This window comes from Triticum dicoccoides, chromosome 7B, assembly GCF_002162155.2.
Source record: "Triticum dicoccoides isolate Atlit2015 ecotype Zavitan chromosome 7B, WEW_v2.0, whole genome shotgun sequence".
Lineage (NCBI taxonomy): Eukaryota > Viridiplantae > Streptophyta > Magnoliopsida > Poales > Poaceae > Triticum > Triticum dicoccoides.
Genome location: NC_041393.1, coordinates 471150903 through 471157373, shown reverse-complemented (window position 1 = coordinate 471157373; position 6471 = coordinate 471150903).

The following is a 6471-nucleotide window of genomic DNA, read 5'->3' as shown; positions in this document are numbered from 1 at the left end:
GTTATGTTTGCATTGATTGCATATGTTTGCTTGTTTAATGATTCTATTTGAGGATAGGAGTGTTAAATATGCAGAGGCATTTAGTAGGAAATATCAAATAATAATTTTAGTGATTTGCTATAGTAGAGAATGATAAGGTTATTGCGTTGATTTATAGTAACTTAGCTCATGAGTTCTTGTTGAGTTTTGTGTGGATGAAGTTTTTGAGATTTAGGGAAACCGTGATATAAAAGGAATTAAGAAGACACAAAAGCTCAAGATTGGGGATGCCCAAGGCATCCCTAATTAATATTTCAAGAAGTCTCAAGCATCTAAGCTTGGGGATGCCCCGGTTGGCATCCCACCTTTCTTCTTCAACAACTATCGGCCAGTTTTGGTTAAACCTAAGTTTTTGCTTCTTCAGATGATCTGTGCTATTCTTGCAATGTCATTTTATTTTGTCTTGCTTGCTGTTTGAATAATATCCCAAGATCTGAAATTATTAAATGTTAGAGAATCTTCACATAGTTACATAAATATTCGACTACTCATCGATCTTCACTTATATCTTTCGGAGTAGTTTGTCATTTGCTCTAGTGCTTCACTTATATCCTTTTAGAGCACGACAGTGGTTTTATTTTGAAGAAATTGATGAACTCTCATGCTTCACTTATATTATTTTGGGAGTCTTGAAACAGCATGGTAATTTGCTTTGGTTATAAATTTAGTCCTAATATGATAGGCATCCAAGGGGGATATAATAAAAACTTTCATATAAAGTGCATTAAATACTATGAGAAGTTTGATACTTTATGATTGTTTTGAGCTATGAAGATGGTTATATTAGGGTCATGCTAGTGGAGTAATTGTGAATTTGATAAATACTTGTGTTGAGGTTTGTGATTCCCGTAGCATGCATGTATGGTGAACCGTTATCTAACGAAGTTGGAGCATGAGGGATTTATCGATTGTCATCCTTTGTATGGAGATTGGGATTGCGCGATGGTTAACTCCTACCAACCCTTCCCCTAGGAGCATGCATGTAGTACTTCGTTTCGATAACTAATAGATTTTTGCAATAAGTATGTGAGTTCTTTATGACTAATGTTGAGTCCATGGATTATACGCACTCTTACCCTTCCACCATTGCTAGCCTCTCTTGTGCCACACAACTTTTGCCGGTACCATACACACACCATATACCTTCCTCAAAACAGCCACCATACCTACCTATTATGGCATTTCCATAGCCATTCTGAGATATATTGCCATGCAACTTTCAACTGTTCCGTTTATTATGACACGCTTCATCATTGTCATATTTCTTTGCATGATCATGTAGTTGACATCGTCTTTGTGGTAAATCCACCTTTCATAATTCTTTCATACATGTCACTCTTGATTCATTGCACATCCCGATATCGGAGGCATTCATATAGAGTCATATTTTGTTCTAAGTATCAAGTTGTAATTCTTGAGTTGTAAGTAAATAAAAGTGTGATGATCTTCATTATTAGAGCATTGTCCTAGTGAGTAAAGGATGATGGAGACCATGATTCCCCCACAAGTCGGGATGAGACTCTGGACAATAAATAATAATAATAAAGAGGCCAAAAAAAGAGAAGGCCAAAAAAACAAAAAAAATGAGAGAGAAAAGAGAGAAGGGGCAATGCTACTATCCTTTTACACACTTGTGCTTCAAAGTAGCACCATGATCTTCATGATAGAGAGTCTCTTATTTTGTCACTTTCATATACTAGAGGGAAATTTTCATTATAGAACTTGGCTTGTATATTCCAACGATGGGCTTCCTCAAATGCCCTAGGTCTCCATGAGCAAGCAAGTTAGATGCACACCCACTTAATTTCTCTTTGAGCTTTCATAAACTTATAGCTCTAGTGCATCTGCTGCATGGTAATCCCTACTCACTCACATTGATATCTATTGATGGGCATCTCCACAACCTGTTGATACGCCTAGTTGATGTGATACTATTACCTTCTTTTTGTCTTCTCCACAACTACCATATTCTATTCCACCCATAGTGTTATGTCCATGGCTCACGCTTAGGTTGCGTGAAAGTTGAAAAAGTTTGAGAATATCAAAAGTATGAAACAATTGCTTGGCTTGTCATCAGGTTTGTGCATGATTTGAGTATTTTGTGTGATGAAGACGGACATAGCCAGACTATATGATTTTGTAGGGATAACTTTCTTTGGCCATGTTATTTTGAGAAGACATGATTGCTTTATTAGTATGCTTGAAGTATTGTTGTTTTTATGTCAATATTGAACTTTTGTTTTGAATCTTATGGGTCTGAATATTCTTGCCACAATAAAGAAAATTACATGGATATTCCACATCAAAAATTCTGTTTTTATCATTTACCTACTCGAGGACGAGCAAGAATAAAGCTTGAGGATGCTTGATACGTCTCCAACGTATCTATAATTTTGATTGTTCCATGCTATTATATCATCCATCTTGGATGTTTTATATAAATTTATATGCTATTTTATGTGTTTTTTGGGACTAACCTATTAACCTAGAGCACAGTGCCAGTTTCTGTTTTTCCTTGTTTTTGAGTTTTACAAAAAAGGAATACCAAACGGAGTCCAAACGAGCTAAAAATTTACGGTCATTTTTTATGGACCAGAAGAAGCCCCCGAAGCAAAAGAGTTGGGCCAGAAGAGTCCCGAGTCAACCACGAGGGTGGAGGGCGCGCCCTACCCCCTAGGTGCTCCCCCTACCTCGTCGCTGACTCGGGGAACCCCCCTAACGTGAAACTGACGCCAAAAATTTCTATAAATACATAAACCTCCGAAAAGAAACCAGGATCGGGAGTTCCGCCGCTGGAAGCCTCTGTAGCCACCAAAAACCAATCGGGACCCTGTTCCTACACCCTGCCGGGGGAGGGAATCATCACCGGTGGTTGTCTTCATCATTCCGACACTCTCCATGACGAGGAGGGAGTAGTTCACCCTCGAGGCTGAGGGTATGTACCAGTAGCTATGTGTTTGATCTCTCTCTCTCTCATGTTCTTGATTTGGCACGATCTTGATATACCGCAAGCTTTGCTATTATAGTTGGATCTTATGATGTTTCTCCCCCTCTACCTTCTTATAATGGATTGAGTTTTCCCTTTGAAGTTATCTTATCGGATTGAGTCTTTAAGGATTTGATAACACTTGATGTATGTCTTGCATGTGCTTATCCGTGGTGACAATGGGATATTCATGTGATCCAGTTGATGTATGTTTTGGTGATCAACTAGCGGGTTCTGTGACCTTGTGAACTTATGCATAGGGGTTGGCACACGTTTTTGTCTTGACTCTCCGGTAGAAACTTTGGGGCACTCTTTGAAGTTCTTTGTGGTGGTTTGAATAGATGAATCTGAGATTGTGTGATGCATATCGTATAATCAAACCCGCGGATACTTGTGGTGACATTGGAGTATCTAGGTGACATTATGGTTTTGGTTGATGTGTGTCTTAAGGTGTTATTTTACTACGAACTCTAGGGTTGTTTGTGACACTTATGTGAATAGCCCAATGGATTGATCGGAAAGAATAACTTTGAGGTGGTTTCATACCCTACAATAATCTCTTCGTTTGTGCTCTGCTATTAGTGACTTTGGAGTGACTCTTTGTTGCACGTTGAGGGGTTGTTATATGATCTAATTATGTTATCATTGTTGAGAGAACTTGGACTAGTGAAAGTATGAACCCTAGGCCTCGTTTCAAAGCATTGCAATACCGTTTTCGCTCACTTTTGTTACTTGCTACCTTGTTGTTTTTATATTTTCAGATTACAAAAACCTATATCTACCATCCATATTGCACTTGTATCACCATCTCTTCGCCGAACTAGTGCACGTATACAATTTACCATTGCATTGAGTGTGTTGGGGACACAAGAGACTCTTCGTTTTTTGGTTTCAGGGTTGTTTGAGAGAGACCATCTTCATCCTAGGCCGCCCACGGATTGATAAACCTTAGGTCATCCACTTGAGGGAAATTTGCTACTATCCTACAAAACTCTGCACTTTAAGGCTGATACGTCTCCAACGTATCTATAATTTTTTATTGTTCCATGCTATTATATTATCTGTTTTGGATGTTTAATGGGATTTAATATGCTCTTTTTTATTATTTTTGGGACTAACCTATTAATCGAGAGCCCAGTATTAGTTTCTCTTTTTTTGCCTATTTTAGAGTTTTGCAGAATAGGAATACCGAACGAAGTCCAAACGGAATGAAACCTTCGTGATGATCTTTCTTGGACCGAAAGCAAACCAGAAGACTTGGAGATGAAGTCGGAGAGGCAACGAGGCGGCCACGAGGCAGGAGAGTGTGCCCCCCACCCTCATGGGCCCCTCGTAGCTCCACCGACCTAGTTCCTTCACCTATATATACTCTTATACCCTAAAAACATCAGAGGGAGCCACGAAACCACTTTTCCACCGCCGCAACCTTCTGTACCCATGACATCCTATCTTGAGGCCTTTTCCGGCGATCTGCCGAAGGGGTATTCGATCACGGAGGGCTTCAATATCAACACCACTACCTCTCCGATGAAGCGTGAGTAGTTTACCACAGACCTTCGGGTCCATAGTTATTAGCTACATGGTTTCGTCTCTCTCTTTGATTCTCAATAAAAGTTCTCCTTGATGTTCTTGGAGATCTATTCGATGTAATATTCTTTTGCGGTGTGTTTGCCGAGATCCGATGAATTGTGGATTTATGAACAAGATTATCTATGAATATTATTTGGTTCTTCTCTGAATTCTTATATGCATGATTTGATATCTTTGCAAGTCTCTTCGAATTATCGGTTTAGTTTGGCCTATATTGATCTTTCTTGCAATAGGAGAAGTGCTTAGCTTTGGGTTCAATCTTGCGGTGTCCTTTCCCAGTGATAGTAGGGGCGGCAAGGCACGTATTGTATTGTTGCCATCGAGGATAAAAAGATGGGTTTTTCATCATATTGCTTGAGTTAATTCCTCTACATCATGTCACCTTGCTTAATGCGTTACTCCGTTCTTTATGAACTTAATACTCTAGATGCATGTTGGACAGCAGTCGATGTGTGGAGTAATAGTAGTAGATGCGGGCAGCAGCTGGTCTACTTCACACACACGTGATTCCTATGTTCATGATCATTGCCTTAAATGTCATCATAATTTTGCGCTTTTCCATCAATTGCTCGGCAGTAATTTGTTCACCCACCGTAATATATGCTATCTCAAGAGAAGCCACTAGTGAAACCTATGGCCCCCAGGTCTCTTTTCCATATTATTGAATCTCGTTTACATCTTGCTAGTTTCTGATCTACTATTTTGCAATCTTTACTTTCCAATCTATAAACCAAAAATACCAAAAATATTCACTTTACCGTTTATCTATCTCTATCAGATCTCACTTTTTCGAGTGACCGTGAAGGGATTGACAACCCCTTTTATCGCGTTGGTTGCAAGTTCTTGATTTTTTGTGCAGGTATTCGGTGACTTGTGCGTCATCTCCTACTGGATTGATACTTTGGTTGTCAAAACTGAGGGAAATACTTACGCTACTTTGCTGCATCACCCTTTCCTCTTCAAGGGAAAACCAATGCAAGCTCAAGAGGTAGCAAGAAGGATTTTTGGCGCCGTTGCCGGGGAGATTGATGTCTACTACGCAACCTTCTCCTTGTAGACGTTGTTGGGCCTCCAAGTGCAGAGGTTTGTAGGACAGTAGCAAATTCCCTCAAGTGGATGACCTAAGGTTTATCAATCCGTGGGAGGCATAGGATGAAGATGGTCTCTCTCAAACAACCCTGCAACAAAATGACAAAGAGTCTCTTGTGTCCCCAACACACCCAATACAATGGTAAATTGTATAGGTGCACTAGTTCAGCGAAGAGATGGTGATACAAGTGCAATATGGATGGTAGATATAAGTATTTGTAATCTGAAAATATAAAAACAGCAAGGTATCAAGTGGTAAAAGTGAGCGTAAACGGTATTGCAATGGTAGGAAACAAGGCCTAAGGTTCATACTTTCACTAGTGCAAGTTCTCTCAACAATAATAACATACTTGGATCATATAACTATCCCTCACCATGCAACAAAGAGTCACTCCAAAGTCACTAATAGCGGAGAACAAACGAAGAGATTATGGTAGGATATGAAACCACCTCAAAGTTATCCTTTCTGCTCGATCTATTCAAGAGTCCGCAGTAAAATAACACGAAGCTAGTCTTTCCGTTCGATCTATCATAGAGTTCGTACTAGAATAACACCTTAAGACACAAATCAACCAAAACCCAAATGTCACCTAGATACTCCAATGTCACCTCAAGTATCCGTGGGCATGATTATACGATATGCATCACACAATCTCAGATTCATCTATTCAACCGACACAAAGTCCTTCAAAGAGTGCCCCAAAGTTTCTACCAGAGAGTCAAGACGAAAACGTGTGCCAACCCCTATGCATAAGTTCATTGAACCC